Source organism: Bombus vancouverensis, chromosome 5 (genome assembly GCF_051014615.1).
Source record: "Bombus vancouverensis nearcticus chromosome 5, iyBomVanc1_principal, whole genome shotgun sequence".
NCBI lineage: Eukaryota > Metazoa > Arthropoda > Insecta > Hymenoptera > Apidae > Bombus > Bombus vancouverensis.
The window spans coordinates 18,372,352-18,392,003 of record NC_134915.1 but is presented as its reverse complement, the minus strand read 5'-3'; the positions used below and the strand labels follow the sequence as shown (position 1 = coordinate 18,392,003).

Genomic DNA, 19,652 nt, shown 5'->3' with positions numbered 1-19,652 from the left:
TGGATTGTAAGATGGCTTACGCTACTGAAGGGCTTCAGCTTCTTATACATAGCCGATCCAATTATTTTGTTCTTAAACGGGACAATTAAATACAGTAACGATATCTGGTTAATTTTTTGCTAATATTGTCATTATTTCGTAAATAACGATACGAAAACTAGTAGAAATTTCCTTTGTCTTTCTATTTATTTACTTTCGATCGATAGCGTAAGAGACATTAGGGGAAATAACATATACAAAGAAGAAAGATAAATCGCGTTAAAACAAGGAAATTGAACTTACGAAATTCGTGTTCACTTACGAACTGTCTTTGTAGCGTTAAAAAAATTATTCGATAGGAATCAAGATTTTAAAATAGTACTGTGAATATTAATCCGGAAAATAAGAAAATGCGATTGGACGATAAATTGGCGCTTCACCTACTCGTTAAAATCACCGGCGAAAGATCGAATTAACAGCAATCTATGGTCTCCGGTATCGGCTCGAAGTCGCGCCTCATCGCGTTCACTCCGATTTAAAAAGGCGGGAAGTTTAATAAGCCGTGTCGAATCGCGACAGGGAACAACAGGCACGTACACGTCGGACTATCAGCGAGGAAGGTGAGAAAGTCCCATTCCGATGGATGCGAAAAACGCTCGCCCGGCTCGAATCCATAAGTGGACGAGAGAATCGAGCGCGACTAATCGATTATCTCAGATCGTCCTCCTTCGAGGACGGTTTCGTGGGCATAACGCGATTGTCTTCGAAAACGTGACACATGGCGGAAACTTTTTCTCGTGTACCATACGGCTGATAATCGAAACGTTTCACTCTCTTTCCTATCGACTCTATTTCTGATCGACTCTTGACAAACTTTAAGTTTTAATATCCGAAACAAGCTTTGATATAGAAATTAGTAACTGACCGACGGTTTAATAATTCTTTTTTTTTTTAACTTTCCATTCCACTGTGAGAAATTAGTACTTTCTATTTCCACATTTGTTTATGGAAGAAAGTTTAGGAAGTTTTACCGAAGTAAGAAGACCTACGATGAAGCGTAAATTCGAAAAAAATTTCGAAAGCCGGAGACAAACGAACGATGGAAAATTTATCCGTGAATTTCGCCGCATTTCGCGATCCCGTGGAAACATAAATGTCTCAGGTTTCGCTCAGTATGCAAATAGCCGTGTAACCAAGAGGCGGTTTATTTTCAATAAATAATTTTCCAGGGAAAGGCTCGTAAATCGAGCCGTAAGAACGGTGCCGTAATGTAAGGAAAAGTCAGTGCAGCTTTGCACAGATTTCACGTAATTCGTAAAAAAGTTCCTAGTGACGACTGCGCCGTTACACAAGTGCGACAGTTAACACCGAGCTAAACGTTTGTTCCCTTCGATTTATCTAGCCGCTATTCCAGAACGAATTTCGTATTACTTTTCTTCAGCCTCGAATTTACTTTCTTTGGAATTCTCCCAGTATATCTGAACCCTTTGTCAGAAAAACGACATTTCATGCGCGCCTGATACAATTTGTAATAACGGCATAGCGATCAATAGGAGAAAATCTTTATTACGCGTATCTCAATAGTAAAAGGCCTCCGACAAGAGTGATACATATTGATACAGGTGTCACGATCATTATGAAATACGGCCTCCAACGTACCACACGATGCAAATGGACGAGTCTACAAATCCACGTTAATACAATCGAGAGCATATTTCTTTGTACCGTACGTTTAAACGATTTTCTTTTCCTTCTTATTCTTCGAGCATCTATTATTTCCTCGCTGCGAAAGGGTGAAAAATGGTGACCTCGCGGAGACGACAAGCGGCCAGGTTGAGCCGTCAGGCAAGAATAGCGGAGAATGGTTAGAGCAAAGCGGGGACTGCGCTTTCATCGCGATGTCCTTCGGTGTTCCCGCGGCGGCAGCGATCGATAAGGACCGCGAATAATATTCAATCGGTGGATTCCTCGGCGCACGTGCGCTCGCGGGAACTCGTACGAGTCGAATCGAACGACAGGACGAAGCCAGTGGAGTCTCTCTCGTTAGACCGCGGTTCTCTCCCTCCGAAGGGTGTTGACCCTTGCTCTTCTCGTCTCTCTTTCCTCTCAACTCCGTTTCCTCCCCCCTCCCCTTCCTTGTCTACCGTCCCACTAATGTGGTGCACCGTGGAATATCGGTACCGCATACTAAGTGACCCATCCGATAGTAATTGGACCTCATTAAGGCAACCACGGGCCACGGGCTGTCTCTGTTTTCTGCCGCGTGCGTTTACTTTCCCGCAGACCGAGCCACCAGATAACGCGTTTTAGGTAAATTAGACTTTCTCTCTCTCTCTCTCTCTCTCTTCTCTCTACTCGTGGGATCTCTCTAGGATCGAACGAACCCAGGGAAAATACGACCTACACACGTGATACGGATTTATGTGTGGATACCTATCGGTGGTCTTTGAAAGCCTGCTTGTCCGCGATCGGCCTTTTCTCCTCGCTCGACCTGTTACGCGCTCCGATCCATCCTTCCTCTTACGGTTTTCTCGCCCGGGTTCTACGCTGGATACCTCCGAGATAAGACGGCGACGCTTACATGTTTATTAGTGGTTTTCTAGCGGAGAGGTGTTCGAAGTTCTGGGTGTGGTTTTTGGGACAGGTTCGGTTTATGGGTACTCTTGAGCAATTGTGATTTGGTCATCCTACAGCGTCTTCACTTTGCTATTGCGTTAGCGTATGTATATTTCGAGATTGCTTTAAGCGATTCGTGTTTAACGATTTGAAGGAAACTTCTACATTTTTTAACGTATCGCGTGGGATAAACTGCCGTACTTTTTCATCCATATAAATCGTTCTTCAATCTGGTCTTGGACCTCTGGTAATTAATCCTTCGTGGGTTAACTAGGTCGTTGACGATCCACGAGAAATCTCACTCGAGAATTCCTTCGAAAAGAATCTTCATTTTTATTCAAATAGATTCTGAGCACTCGACTTAACGAACGGTTGTATGTGCGGTAGTGTCTTGCTTACAATCTCAGCCTGTCCCCATCTTTCTTACAAAGCGCCAAATCCAAATTTTCTGTTACTCCACGATCCAACAATCGAGCATTCCGTCAATGTGTTACGTATTTCGCCATATAATGTAATTAACGAATCCCACAAATTTGTCAGATTCTTTTGGAAATGCAGGACGGTAAAAAAAAAAGGAATAATAGACTGAACCATAGCTAACTCGGCTGACCATGAAATTAGAGAAAATACATTTACCTATAGGGCGGGGGGGGGGGATTAACTGTACAAACTACTTATCCTTCCTATCACAATACATTTATGTACTACTTTCTTAATGTTTCTCGCGATACAAAAACCTCGAACCACATATTACGACCTCGTTCTTTGGTGAACATCATCGCAGGCGAATTTTTTCGACCCAGGTTCCCGTTAGCGGGACAAATCGCCGTTCGCCGAGTTCCCGGGACCTTTTTCCCGCCCCTGATCCAGCATCGATCATGTCAACGTTCCCCGGAGCGAGATGAGAGGCCGGCGCTCTCGATCGTGAAAATTTCTCATACGAATTGAATGTTTAATTAATGATGGTGGATCACCGCCGTGAGATCGTATGAAAAACGATATACCAGCCCGGGGAATTAATATTATCATCGTGGCCGTGTAAGTATACACGGCAGCCACGAACCCGAGAGAAATACCGAGCTCTGGAACGTTTGCTCTCACGGCGTTTTCGATGTTATCGCCGGGATATATAACGGCGCCATCGGGGCCTGATATCGAGACGCGAGAGTCCAGAGGTGAGAATCAAAGGCAAAGAAATAAAGGTCCTGACGACCCATCTTTCATCCACATCGACGCGACGACCTCTAAGTCGCTTTCGTTGGTATGTGTGTTCAATGTGTTCGAGCGCTTCTGAGCGCTCGAAGGGAAGTTTGTCACGACGTTGTCGTTTAGTTGGTTTAGAGGGCTTGAATAAATTACATACAGCGAAGCTTGAGATTTTTATCTCGTCTGTTAAATATATACGATAAAGTTTTTCAGATTTAGTAGGATCATCGGAATGAAACTATTTTTTCTCTAGATGAAATTTATAGTAATTAATGGCGATACGATATTTCTAGATGCGTAAGAGATAATCTTCCGTTCTACATCTTAGCTTATCAGATTTACTAATAAGCAAACTTTTATGTCACTCGGATAAATTTGCCAATCGACGAAATGAGTGTAGCAGTCGGTGTATAATAATTTTTTAAATCCCGAGCAAAGTAACCTTTAACCATTACGCGTGACCATTATACACGGTATTCTCTAGTGTCCAATAACACTCTCCAGCAAACGACAAAAAAAAGTCTCAAGTGGGAACATAGAACCAGGTACGACTTCGCGCGTTCATAAAGAATTCCGCTTTTCCATTTATAGTCCAGTGAAAGGAGAAAAAATGAGGGTCAACTTTGACATTGTCGGTACGAGCGTCGACAAATCGCACACGATCTATCTCCACTTTTTACTTCTATTCCGTTTCAACACAGAACGTCGTGCGTCTCCTTAGAAACTCCGCGAGTGAGAGAGATTCTCCATTCTCACGGAGCCCAGAGGCGTCTGTCCAAAACAGTGTGTGTATGTGTGTGTGTGAGAGAGAGAGAGAGAGAGGGGGGCGAAGTTCGGGAAATATTTGAAATAATTTACCGAAACGCGCATTACGGGAGCGAACCAAGAAACGGAGAAACACTCATTAGCATACTAACGACTGCCTCGAATTCTTGGCGCTACATCGAAGAACAGGCTCCCCTCGTTCCTTCTACACCTCTTGCCACCTTTTCCGCTTGGACTTCTTCCATTTTTGGTGACATCATGTTCTCCGGATGTGTGCGAGAAGCGACGTATGATCCAGTCTTCGGCCTCGTCTGACTGATCGGTCGCCTCAGTCCAAAGTCCAATATTTTCAATGAATATTATTCATCTCGTGCGTTTTTGCGAGTAGGGCACTATAGATAAAAGATTGCAGTTATCTCGATATTTGTACGTTAGGTTTATTCCATCGCTTGCCATACAAGATACAAAAAGTATTTGGACACCATTCTATCTGCTACAGAACTTATTGTATGTGACAATTAAGTCTTGGACTTAGCTCAAGATCAATTGATAAATTTCGTATCGTTTGAAAATACTTTCGTACAACTCCGAGAATTTGATATTATAAACATAAAATGTAGTACCTGACGAAGAAACGCTTCGCTCAGTGAATAAGGATACGTAGGTGCAATTATTTCTCGTATCCACTGTACGTGTAAAAATTTGTTATCCAAATCTTCATCCTACATTACGCAATATCTGTCATGCTCCAAGAAAATTTGTCCGATCAACTTCAAACTCCTCTGAACTGTCGTCAAACAGTGACTTATATTTCTCAAAGCCACTCGTCGATCCTTCGTTTCGTCGTGTGCCATATTCGCATCCAAATTCCACAACCGTTCGGTGTCGATGAAAAACGGCAGCCATCGGGTTGGTCAGTGGAAGGCCATTCGGTCGGTTTCGAACGAAGAGGAGCGCAGAACGCGCGCGTGAATATTAACGCTCGTGACCCGGCTTCCATCCTCCTGCGCTGCACCAATCTGCAAGGCTCGACACGCTCGTTAGCGTACGGTCTCGGCCGGAAGGGGAGGAGAATTCGGGGATTCGCAGCGCGTTCTCATGCAAATCGTCTTCGGAGACCATTGTTTTCCGCGGAGGCGATTATGCGCGACCGACATCGCGACAAATTTTTCGCTCCGTGGCCCCGACGAAACGCGTACGCGTGATTCACGTTTTGGGTCTCGACGCTCGTTATTCATCGCGCGACAATGGAGCCGCGACGGATCGAGGACGCGGAGCCGATTTCGTGGCGAAATCGCTTTTCACGCCGAGCTCATCGATCCTTTCTTTTTTCGAGGCGGATCCAGTTGCGGTCTGTGGCTCGCGTAGCCTGGAATTCCAGCCACTTCCGCTGGAAGTACTCGAGAAAGCACTTAGCGCCTGGAAGTGTCGAGTTTTCCGGACGTGAGAAGCAAGCAGTGCGTTTTATGCGTTTATTGCACAGAGTGGACGATTAGGTAGGTTGAAATGCTTGCCAACAGTGCTTTAAGGTGTCAACCCATTAAAGGCCGACGTTGCGTTAACGCGTTTTAGTTGCAATATTTTTCAGTCAATTTAAGTAACTGATATCTATTTTTTATAATATTGTTAGGATAAGAGAGAACTCGAAGAAAATTTTTAATATCTTTCTTTCCACTATTTCTTCTTGCATCAAAATTTTACGCTTTTATAAAGTTTGAAGAAATTCAAATATCGATAGCATTATGACCGACTACCTTTCTTCTTTCAATCATGAAAATCTTTCCCTCGTAACGATTCGCGGCAATAATTTTTAATCTATTAATTTAAATCCTACCGTGTCGGAAGAGCAAGAAAACTACAAACGTTAATTGATTATGAATTCGTAGCATAGTGAGTTGAGTTTCGTCGATTTACTCGAATTACCGTAAAGTAAGGCTTCTTATCGCAGCACGTCCCTTCATTTCTTAAAGTTCAAGATCTAATTGTAAGCAGAATTTTGTTAAAAGATCTGACTCTAACACTGATTACCAATAACCAAAAATAATATCCGCTATCCGTAACGTCTACCGATAACCAAGAACACGTTGACCATTCGTAATCGTTATTCCCGACCTTAATCGTTTAAATTAACATACTAACGCTCGTGTTATAACTTTTTAAATTTGCGTTATACCCGTTATGACCCGTGGAATAAAGGGAATCGCGTCGTGGACGATTCATCTACGTCGTAACTCGCGAGGCCGTGGTGCGGAGTTTCGTAAACCGACGTCGACGATACAATTGCAAAGGCGCACAGGTAACGTCGAAAGTCGCGGCGTTCCAGCTCTTTGCGTAACCGGTCGGCTTGGTCGCGGAATCGTTACGATTTGCGACGAGCGTGTACGGAACGAAAGGAGAGGCCGATTCTCACCGGTGGCTCGGATAAAATACGGCACGTGACAGTTCTGTTCGAGGGACTACCGAGTCGATATATTCTGTCTCTACTCGACTAGACACTCCCAGTCCGAGCAATAAGGCAACAAATGGCTAACAGGAAAAAGAAACGGGGAAAAAAGACGAAGAAAAAATCGAACGAACCGGTCGACTAATCTATCGATCGTGACGTGACGAGAAACGCTAATCGTGCTCGAGTCGCAAAATCTACGTGGAATTCTGTGACAATGAAGATGACAGGTCGCAGAGAAAATTACGATACGCCACATGTCCACTCTTTGCAAGAGTAAGATTTTTTAAGTACAATTTTATCACGTTAGCAAGCCGTTAGAAACGTATCGTTTTACTTATTTTTAAGTTCAATCACGCGTTTCTGTCAGTCTTTTCGATACTTCGGAGATGCTTACCTACGTTGCGGATATTTATGCATTTATGGGAATGTGACTATTCAAAAATATTCAAGCTACAGTAGTCGTTATTGTATCGTATTTAGAGGGCGAAGCAAATCTCTACTTGTATCCCATTTCTTCGAGCGTGTTCAAAAACATATAAATTTGCATAAAGGTTCACAGTCTAAAATAACAGATGTACAATACTATATCGTATTATTATTGAAATCGATATTTTTGAAATTCCTATACATATATTGACTCAATTATCTCCTTTTCAACTGTTTCATAATAAAGTACATCTTTTTAACCACCAAGTAGAATCAAACTCTGGAAACCAGCAGAAATAGATTTATCCTTACGATGTTCGAGTGGAAATAAAAATGGAAATTGAACATTTCACCCGATGTTTTCTGGTCCCTTGCCATTATTGCCACTCGAACGAACGAAGAAGCGTTCTCTTTTGCGCGAACGTGCTCCCCACGTGTTGCATAAAGCGTTCTGGTAATCTACTTCTTCGTGATGTAACATACGTACGGGTAACGTACGCGAAGTACTACTTGGATCCGATTCCATGTTCTATGGATTTTTCTTTTTCTTTCTTTTCTTTTTTTCGTTTTGCGAAAGAAGCTTGCGCTGCATTGTTGCATAAGATTGCGTATAATGGGAGAGCCTCGATCGTTTCTGGCGGCGCTTATGAATGGGAAATTTGATCTAAGAACGTTCGCTCGATGGTGATAAATCTTTCGGTTATTGAAAATACAAAGGCAACTTGGCAGGGAACACTGAATTTATGAATATATTCAATTACGCGATGGTTGATTTATGGCGTGTGCATGTTGTCTTAACAGTGCCACTTTTTGTGCCACGACGCTAACAGTATGTGTTTTCTGTAACCGATTTTAATCAAACTGAGAAAAACCAGATGAACGAGGCGAGCAAGAACTTCAACCAGAAACAGTATCGAAATAGCATCTTAGCTTCGCGCAGCGGCGATATCGTAACCAACCACGTTCTACCGAAGTGCGATTATTTTTAGTCGAAAACTTTTGTCAATATCCCGCTTTGGCGATTTAGAACATTAAGAACATTAGAGTCGTATATGCAGGCTGACTGACCGACAATGTTGAAATTAATCGAAACGTTTATATTCAACAGTTAATTGCACGTAGCTAGTGACAATTAGTCGTTCTGAATTGCTTCGATACTGGTTCAGTGATGATTTTGTATGAGATTTGTGAATGTGAAATTCGCTGTAACGGTAGATAAAAGTATTTAATTATAGTAAGGGTGTTTTCCTTTCTCTTTTATTTGCTTATACGTATATTATAATTGTAATTCGCGGAATATACACAAGCAAAACCAACACATCGACGTAATGTTTCTTCGGAAAGATCGCTGTGATTCGTTCAGTTTAAAAGATGCGTTAAAATCACGGTAGAAATCTCTCTTTCATAAAATGTTTCTCCGTTAACTTACACTGTTTAAAATCGTACGTATCGTCATGTGAAAAAATACAAGAAATTTCGCAAAAGTCCACATAAATAAGAAGCAAAACCATCGAAATTATCTTGCTCATCGGCTTCACGTTCTTTCAGCTCCTCGTACACCTGGACAGATTCATAAAGGTCGCTGCGGTTCGTTCGTTCCATTATGGAGAATCGCGGTGCCTGTTTATCAAGAGATCTATTTGCAGCAGCGGTATTTAGATGGTCGGCAATTAGGCGACGTAATAGCGGCAGTTAAGAGGCACGATGCGCGAACGTAGTTGCGAACCGAATCACCTTCGCCGCGGTGGCTTCGAGGAGAAGGAAACCGCGGAAAAGTTGCGACGGTGGAGGCGGAAGAACTCGGATTCCCCGCGTGTGTTAACACGCGCCACCTTACAGCTGACCAAGCGTCGTTTTATGAGGGAGTTAATTGTACCGGCGGAGATATAGCGGCGAGATTGGCTCAGTAATCGAGTTTACGGCGTTGTCGAGGGGGACGCGGAGAAACTGGAATGGTCGGTTGCATTCAATTTCGCCAATTTCATTTTGTTGCGAATCGCGTGTCTTCTTGTTCGTTATTCGTAGGCTGTGTAGTAGAATCGGTATCTCTTTTGGTTACGAACGAAGCTTGTTTATCGTATGGTAATCCATGATACCATTTACGATATTAAGCAGCAGCTGAATGGATTTGAGCGAGACGTAACCAGGTTCGTTAAGTTTCCTTAGAAACTCAGTTGCATTTATTTAAATGGACATTGTAAAATGTTACGCATAAATATCTCGTATTATTTCAGTAAATAATACTCTTTCGTCTGGACCAGATTCTCGATGTAATTCAAAATAATCGACGCGTATGATACGAAGATGATAGAAACAAAATAATCGACGAATAAAATAAGGTAGGTAAATTAATCGCGCCGTTCACCACAACTTAAAGAACGTTTCAATGATAGAGAAACGCAGTCGGATCGATAACGATCCAAATGACGAAGCACGTTCGATCGACAACGTATCGATGGAAAAACTTTCCATAAATCACGATCTACATAAGATACTAGACATTCGAAATGTAGAACAAATCTCGCATCTACGTTAAACAACGAAAATTCGTCTCTCGTAACATGTTGAAAATGACAACCGCGAATATGATCGCAAGCGACACGAAACCTCGACGGTAGATACATAGGACTGGCATAAAACGTATAACGGGGAGGAAACCGCGAACCACGACGCGTCCCTCGTATAAGATGGCGATTTACGAGCGGACAGGGTGGCTAGCGTAGCTCAGTCGCGTTAAACTTACCGCGAGCCGCCACCTTGCTTCTATGTGGTCCAAATCGCGGCGACGTTCGCTCTGTGCGCTTCTTTTACGAGCCAATAAATCGCGATCTATCGATCCGACGCTGCGAGCCTGCTCCCTCTTTGCCTCTTTCGAAAGCGTAATATCCGTGACATAATTTAACACCTGTCGTAATTTACGGTCGTTTTACAAATTACGATTGTTAGTTAGCTAGTTCTCCACGCATCGAAGCATTCGGATTTTGTAACGGAACCTCGAAACCGATAGTTTTCGGTAGCTTCACAGGGAGCACTTTTCGTTTTTGCCGGCCTTTATTTAGAGATAATGAGAGCTGTGAACTTTAAGGATGATTATGGTGAAGTGTCGATTATATTCGGTCTCTCGTTAGGTCGATGTAAATGCTGCAAGATGCGTGATCATCGCGAGAATCGTGGTATCTGTACATAATTTCGTTTTTTATTACGTATAATTTTTGCTAGACTATGGAAGGAGATGTTTCAGTTTTTTTTATGGAGGATTAGGATAAATGTATTTCAAGGTTCGAGCAAAGGCTTTAAATATCGGCAATCTGAGTACAGATCATTAAACCATCAGATATTGAAAGATGTTAAATGTTACGGGTATTTGATTACTAGATATAAAGTATCGTTGATTTATTGGATACTACGTATATTTCGTTGATTTCACGTTATTTTCTATCATCTACGATATTTTCCCTCTACATTCTATATATTAATTCATTTGATATCAATTTCTGAATAAAAGATGATACTTGATCTTGAAACTAACACTAGTTTCCAATTACGCGCAATGTTCTTTGCAACGCTTTTCCTACAGAGATCTTCAAAGAAATCAAATTCAAGGAATCCTAACTATATCGTGAAATTCTTTACACGACGCACACGACACATCGCCAATTCCGAATCGATTAAACTCAAGATCAAGATGATCTACTCGGAATTCTAATTTTATTCTCATTAACAATCCAGACATTATCTACAGCCAAACGAGATTATATCGTATCGCAACGAAACAAAATTATCGATAGACTGCAGCTTTTTAGATCTTCGATCGACGATTTTTGGCGCTTAAGGTCTCGACGAAGGTATCGAGATGGCCCAGTTCACGCCTAAACGTTGTTGCCACAGACCACGCGCCCTTGAGGATGTTCATTTGGCATTCAGAGCGACGCCCTGCGACGCTCACGTACCGATCTTTTCAGAACGATCGGGCTTGCGCAAACGCGAAACCACCGATTGACGCAACCTGCGAATTCCTTCCAAACTTGCCGCTCTTGGAAGTCCCTAGACCGAATCCAATTCGCGGGAAAAAAGGAACCGGCTTCTGAACGCGACGCTTCTTTTTGGCGTCTCAAAAGCGAACTGACGAAAATCGGCGACATTTGCTGGAACGGAAACGACGTGTGATGAGTTAGGCGTGAAATCGTCTCAACTTCTTGTCCGCTGCTTGAATACCTTCGGTACAACGATTGCGTGCTTCGTAGGTCCATTTGCATGCGACATGACCGAAGCAGTTAATGACCTGGATGGTTTCTCGTAATAGTCTCTTCTTCGTGATTTTATGATAATTTTAGGAATTAAGAAAATTAGGTGAAGGTTGATAGGAGTTTAGAAAGTTTAGGTGTTTCTAAATTCGCATTTTTTAAATATCGGTCATGTACGATCTTTTTTTCGTCGTAGATGCTCGACAGAAAATCAACTCCTAAAACATAAAACGTTTTAAAATACTTAAATCGTCTTAAATTCGATTTATCGAAATCAACGAATTATCACGATCGCTAAACGAACGTTTTGCCTCTACAGTCGTATGTCTATCAAAATAGCCTGAATTCTTTTCATCAAAATTAGATAAAAATTGTAATAATCTTCATCTACGATTCACAACGTTTTTCCTATTTTTCTCTTCTCTTGTGTCCAAATTATTGACCGAAAAAGTCTATCCCCAAGATGCTATACCCTGTGAAATACCCTAAACTGCATTTAAAATCTGAAAGTGCCCAATTCAAGGAATCGATAACCTTCTCCCACGTTGTTTCTGCTTTCACCGGAAATACGCAGTACAGACACGCGGCTGTCTGCTCGCAACCTCGTAAATAAACGCCGGTCTCGGGGTTGCGTCGTCTACGTTGGCGGCGACCCGTTGTCTGCTAAATCTGTCTGTCTGTCCGCGAGACAATCGTCGTGTCGCCGGTGCTCGCGACCACCGGTGGTTCTCGTAGTCACGCGAGCTTAGGATGAAATATCGAACGCAAGGCTCTCGTGGAAAGCGTTCGTCGAACGATTATCACGCGGAGATCGAGATTCACGCGAGCAATTTCCGGATTCCCGTGGACGATTCACGATGCCTGGTGTACATCATCGTGGATGATCTTTCGGCTCGAGCTTGGTCTTTCGTGAACCAGGTAGAACCATGTAACGAGGAAACTCGCTGGTATTGTTTTCTCGAGATTAGCTATATCGTGGCACGTTACCGTCGAATGATTCCACCTTGGTGAACCGTTGAAAATCTACGTCGTTTGTTCGTTGGTCTAGGCTTTGGTGACTCCTGAAAAGTGAAAGCAGGTTGCAATGGATTTAGAACGTTGGTGGAAGATTCTGGGATAGAAAGACTCGAAGATACTGAACGTTTCCTTAGGAAAGTCGAAGACTGTAAGTTTATGGATGGTAATCTCCTTGTTAATATTCGATGGAAATAAGTAAACTTGAAATTATTTCGTGAATTAAATTGCCAGTGAATCGTAAATAAATTTTTATTGGTTATTATAAATTTGTCTCTGGAGAAAGTATACGATCCTTCTTATAGCGTAAAACGTAGAAGAAGCAAGTAACGTGATACAATAAGGTAAATGGCGATCTTAAAACGAATCATAAATCGTAACAATGGCGTCTAACTCAACTGCTTTCTATATGCGCGTTAAAAATATCTCGTGTCCCAATTCCACGTTTCAACCCCAATCGATGATAGATAACGCGAGTGTTACGCCATCGCGACACTCGATCTCGTGGACGCGGATATTCATTATCCACCCTTTCCGGCACGCCAGGTGAAATTTGATCCGGAGCGTTCTTTCCCTCGGAGACATAATAGGGAACGTAGGTAGAGAACGATCGCAGATTACGCTGGGATTAAGCAACGGTCCGGTAGCGGTTCGATAAACAATCGGTGGCAAGTCCCCGAAGCCTAACGATTTATCGCGCGCGTTACGAAACAACTCGGCTCTGTCGATCGTTCGACATTTTCCATGCACTTTTCTCATTCCCCACCATTGAATATGATCAAAGCAATTAAATCCATCTCGCGAATAATGGCATGCGCGCGGCCTTTGCGCCGCGACATCTGCGGCAAGACATTTTCCACGCGCACGCAACGAATAAATCACCTAGGTGTACGCTATCGATCACGATCCTAGAACCTCCCAGAGAACTCTCTCCGATGTCTTCTGACTTTATCCTTTTCGGGTAGCGCAGACTTTTCCTCCACAGATCTCTCGCGTCCCCTTTCAATTCGGTACATCCATATTCTTTCTCCAAACCACTTTGTCGTCGTCTCGTAAACCGATCGAATTTGAATATCACGATCCTAAATCGGATACGATTAAGCCAGAATCATCGGGTATCTTGTTATATTATTTCTCATATACAGCGAGATACCAAGCGATTCGAAGGAAAAAGAATAACTTGGCAGCGTGCGATCGCCAGAGCATAACTTTTCCATCGTTGAAAGCAACGTTTTCTCGCGGCTCGATCAACGGCTCGAGGAAATAATTCTTCCCTTTATCGAGCATCGATCCACCGCACGGTTTCTTCTCTTCGCTTTTTCTCACGTATACTAGTCTCCAGCTCCGTATATCTCTCTTTCTTTCTTCTCCCGTGTTTCTTCTTCGTTTCGAACAGAAAACACACAATTCGCGTGCTGTACGCTCGACACGACGCGCGGCTCGCTCGATCGCGCTCGTATCTTTCTTGGCTATTGGAGCGCGATTCGCCATGCATCAATCCACACGCATGCTGGGCTATCCGAGGCTCGGATCCGCGGAACACCGTTCGACTCCGACGGCTAATGTAAGCAAATAGCTGGCGCGCAGACAAATTCCCCGCGGCCATATCGGGCCCCAGGAAAAATCGCTGACGTACGAGCGTGCACGGAGCCATAAAGCGCCCCCGGTGCAAGAGGAGCTTTCCAGACAGCTACGACGATCGAGACGATGGCGACGAGCATTGAAACACTGGCTCGTCTCGCCGCTGCAAGATCGATGACTTCCTGAAGCGGAACGCTTCGCGCACCGAGCTCCAAGGAGCTTCGAATGTCGCACAGAAGACTCTTGTAGGATGGACTAGGCTGATTTCTATCGAAAGACGGAGGATTTAACGGTGAATGGAGGAATCGGGGATGTGGAATATCGATTATATCGATTTTTGCTTTTTCTCTTTAACTGTGTAATTTTGTGCAACTGGAGATTGATCGGTTTAGAAAGTGGTATGTTTGTAAGAAACGTATTCTGTAGAAGATTTTTCTTTTTTCTTGTCTCTGTTTTAATTGGACGATTCATTTGTTTATTTTGCCTTTAATATTTTTACTTTCTACCGGAGCAACTATCGCAACGTTTAAAATCATCCTAATGCTATTTCTATGTCATTGTCAGTTTCACAAGTATAGCGGTGAAGAAGGTGATCGGTAAACTATAAAAGGAATGTCTCGTTATACCACAAACTTTAACGAAAATTCACACAAGTTGTTACTAGCAACACGATGTATTACACTTATTAAAAAGATGAAGTAAAAGAAGGCTTTGATAACTTGCTACGTGAATTTTATCAGGCTTCTATCGTGCACGGATGCTGCATTCAATTTTTCCCTTTAATTTTTCTATACGTATTTACATGTAGCGATAGAAGTGAAAATATGGTAGGTAAAAATAATCCAGTTTCAGTGGAAAAATAATAATAAAAACGGATAGAAGAATTCTGGGAATACACGATATTCTGTTACTATTCTTAGAGTTCGATCGAATCGAAGAATGTAGTCGATGTGTCATAAATTAGATGCATGCTCGTCGTGTTAGCATAAATGAATGCAACCTTTTGCCATTTTATCGCTTCAGATAGAAGTAATAGACTGGTGATAATCAATTGCGGGCCGCCTAATGTTATGCTTGGTACGTAAAGAAGTATAAATTATGATGTTGCCGTGCACGTGTGCTCAGACCAGGAAGTACGTTGGCGCGTATTGTTCTTTAACATACCGTGAATCGGAAAATACGCTTTTAATAGCCTGTTTATTCAATAACTTTTTGCTCAACTTCATGCTACAGATTCTCGATCTTTGAGCTTCTAGATCGGATGTTATGTCATCCAATAAAGTACTAAATAACAGATTCGTCAAAATTCTAAATTACTATCGAACGTCGATATTATTTTAACTGTAAATTAATAATCAAATTCGCAAGTGAATCGATGAAACGATTAAACTTTAAAATTCAACGAAAACTCGTTCCAAATATTCTGACAATCGCTCGTAAGAAGAAAATATATAAAAACTCCAAGAACGAGTTGTGCGATAAAAAGTTCCAGTTCCTCAACTATATTAAGAAAAACTAACGTACCGCATAGCGTCGCATTCTCCGCGAAGCGATCAATCTTGAGGAGTTTTTCGAGCTGTTAAATCAACACGTGTCATGAATTTCCACCATCGATCAAATTATTAATGATTCTACTGTGAAACCTAGATATTTCTTAGAAAACAGAGTAGTTCCATGTTCAGGTGTCGTTCCGTTGAAGTACGTTTCCGTCGTGCGTAGCGCCAGCTAAACGAACGTACAAAATCGCGATGAAGCATCAGCATACAATGACGGTCGTTCATTGTTCCTGCAGTTAGGAACTGTCGACGCGCGATCTGCAATTCAATCTGCTACACCGGCATGGAAGCATTCAGTGTCATAAAAGCGCGCGAAACCGCGTGAACTGCGATGACGAGGCATTAAAATCCCTGTAACACTTGACGCTTTCCTATGATCGGCAAGGTTTTTTCCAGCAAAATACTTTTTCACGAGAGAATGTTAATTCGTCACGCGATAAAAAAAGTATCGAGATCGAAATAATCGATTAATCAGTTGATTTTATTTCTTGAACGTTTCTTCGTTAGCGTTCAATTTTTTAGGAATTAAACGATCAATCTTAATGGAGTTTGTCTTTCGTACAGATCAGATATACCTCGGATTAGAAAAGATGTAATCATGTTTATGTATGTCGAACAACTTCAAAGATTCTCCGCTTTTTTCTTATGCCTCGTCATTTCTTATTCATGAATCGTGTGTAACAAAGATTTATTTCTTTATGAAAGAAATACAAGAGGTTCGATTCATTCTGTCATCAGGTTTAAAGCTTCGAAACAATCAGCCAAGTAGGTCTTAATCTTTTCGTTCAAACTATTCTTGTCAAGATCCAATTTTGAAAGGAGAATTTTTTCAAATCTTCAATGATTCTCGTATTTCTTGTGTCGCTATTTTTTATTTTTATTTTATTCTTTTGCCACTAATTATATGTATGCAGCACAGGTTGAGACGTCGAGGAATTCGTTTAAAAAATACAATTTTTAGAAACTTACATTTAAACGCTCTTCCATGTGCCTTGATCCACATGTCGCATTTATACGTAATATTATTACATAGATTTTAGCGGCTATGTTCTAAAAGGAATTTTCTACTGTCCACGGTAGAATAGTTCCTGAAAACACCGTCCTAAGCAAATCCAAACGGAGAAGCAAATATCGAAGCATAGGTAGAAAATTGTTCTACATTTAAATAGCCTTCGTCTCTAATTCAATTTCTCTATCGCGTTCCATCGAACTCGAACGATGCCGCAATCACGATGTCCGATCTACAACGCGACGCAATGCTCGAACTCGAAACGAAAACGAGAGTGGCACCGGTGTTCAGCATGCAGGACGCACGTCAGCCAAGGTCTCCGTGGCGGCATGACGTCAGAAACAGTCCGTCGGTTTTCAGCGATCCCGTTTCAGTTGGGTTTCCCTGGCTGTTGGCCAAAAAATCCTCTCGATCTTCCAACGAAACCGCGCTTAACCGTCTTTCTCCCAAATTCCTTGCTGTCTCCTGAAAACAACAAATTGGAAAGAGATATATATCGATGGGATAGAAAGTACTATTTTTCGAAGAATTTGGGCTGGTTATCTTCATCTTTCGTTAATGATTTTAATATTACTTATGAAGTTAAGCTATTCTAGTTCTTCGTTAACGTTAAATAGACGCGTGAAATTAGGGCATCGACAACACGTAACTGACAATTTTATTTTTCTCGTTTTCAAAATTCTTACTTTATTAAATATAAAGTTACACTTAGGCTATTGCGGTTTCGGTAATATCATATAGATATGTAAAATCGGACGATAAGCAGCTGTTTCATAACTTTGATACTTTTTACGATCTCACATTTCAAAATTGAATTTTCAATTTCACTTCCGATCTACCCGAAGATATAAACGGAGATCGGTCAAAGGCTGCTGAACGTTAAACAAACTGAAATCTTAACGAGGAGGAATCAATCGTTGGAATATCGATCGTGCCGCGAGGTCGATCATGCGTCGAGCGAATCGAGCGAATCGAGGCGCTTGGATAAAAGAGCGAGTACGAGGTACGTGTTATTCTCGCGTGGCAATCGTCATCGGGACAGCTAGAAATAGCACCGCAGATCTAGATAAATCGTTACGTGGAACGGCCTCTATCGTTTGCTAGACAGCCAGAGGAAAACGCGATTTCCCGGCGTGACGAGGGCTTGGGTGATCGATCCGTGGTCATAAACAGGTGGTACCACTAGGTGCCAGGCCACGGAATTCAGAGCGAGCGAAGCGATGCAACGACTAGTCATCCTCACTGGGAAAGTCATGGAGGAAGGAAACGTGAACGCGAACAGATTCGTTGGGACGAGGATGACGCGTGTTCCGCGAATCGCCGCCGCTTGAATCGCGCGCGTATCAGGGTCACGATGCTTCGCTCCAGTCACGCGCTTCGAATTGCGAGGTGGGGAAATACTCGTCTCGTGGTTTCACGCATTCGATTGTGGTTTCGTACGTTTGCATCCGTTTTGTGGATGGTTGCGTGGCTGGGATCCTTCTCGTTCAAGATTCCGACGAGATTTCGCGTTTCTCGAATGAAAATGAGAAAAAATATGTAGTTCGTGGCGATGAAACGGCATTTTTCTTGGCGATGCTGATCAAATTTTGAATTTGGATTGGGTTTTGTCAAGTGACTAAGACGTGACCTCTGGTTACCGAATAGCGGAGAATTTTTCTTTCGTCGGATTCCAACGAGGCTTTGAATTTCATTTCTTCGAATTTCGTTTATTAAAACCAGCAGTATGGATCGACCGAATTTAACTAAACGCGATTTTCATTTCTTGGCGAGAAAAAGATGTAGAAGAGACTTGGTATGAACCGTTTATTCTTCGGCTGATCCAGCGGAATGAGGTTCTAGCGTAATTGATTATCGTGATGTATTACTGCAAAGAGGATCGGAAATTTGAATAACGCGCACGGTACAGTGATGTCTATGTTCGTACATTTATCAGCGAAAGTACAAACACGAAGAAAACGATTCGTGACATTTCAGACGCGAGTAATTCGTCACGGGATTACAAAATTTTTCGATACAAATACCCTAATTCTCCTCTCCGTGTAGATACATAAAGATTCGAATGCCGAACATCGATCAAAGCTCGTGACAAATTTCCACCGTTAATAAGTATTAGTCTCGTGTTATACAACGAGCGTACCGATTAAGCCATTTCCTTTAATCACCTCCGATTCAACGTTTACATAATGCCAGTCTCCATCTTATTGTTCATCCACAGGCGCGTTTAAAAATCGACACTCGTGTATCTGGTGAAAATTACTTCAACCTCGAGGCGGATACTCCCCTCTAATCGCGTTAACTCGTGACGTCATCCGTCTGTCGGCTCACGAAAGCAGATGTTTGCAAGCTCACTTAGCTCGATCGCGCGACGTCGTACAATGTTTGAAAACGGCTGACAGTGTCTGGCCGGAAAAAAATCACAAGTTCGATCATTTTCTATCGCCCAATTTTTGGTTTGCTTTTATAAATTTCTAAGTCGTTAAAGATGCTCGCTCGAGACGATCCGGACGTTAGGCGAGCGAAGATCGGGAAAATTCACGGAGCACGCTCGAAAACGAGAGTACTTCGGTTAAATTGACCAACATGTCCATCGAAAATCGAGTTCCCAGAAACGTCGTTTCCCTTTCCTTCTCTCTGCAACGAAGCCCGCTAAACTCGCTAGAGGAGCGTGTTTACAATCGGTGACTCGAAACGGGCGCCGACTGCCGGTCGACGTTCGATTCCCGTCACGTGCGGGAAACTATCGGCATGCTCGCGTTTTTTTCATCGATCTGCTCGAGGAAATTGTTCCCGCGGCGAACACGCCGTGC

General features: G+C 42.5%; 1 protein-coding gene across 1 annotated transcript in view; it reads left to right on the top strand.

Annotated features, from left to right (window-relative positions):
- Window positions 1–19,652, top strand: part of LOC117158541 (uncharacterized) — a 40,812-nt gene that overhangs the window by 14,419 nt on the left and 6,741 nt on the right. The gene's annotated exons all lie outside the window — the stretch shown is intronic.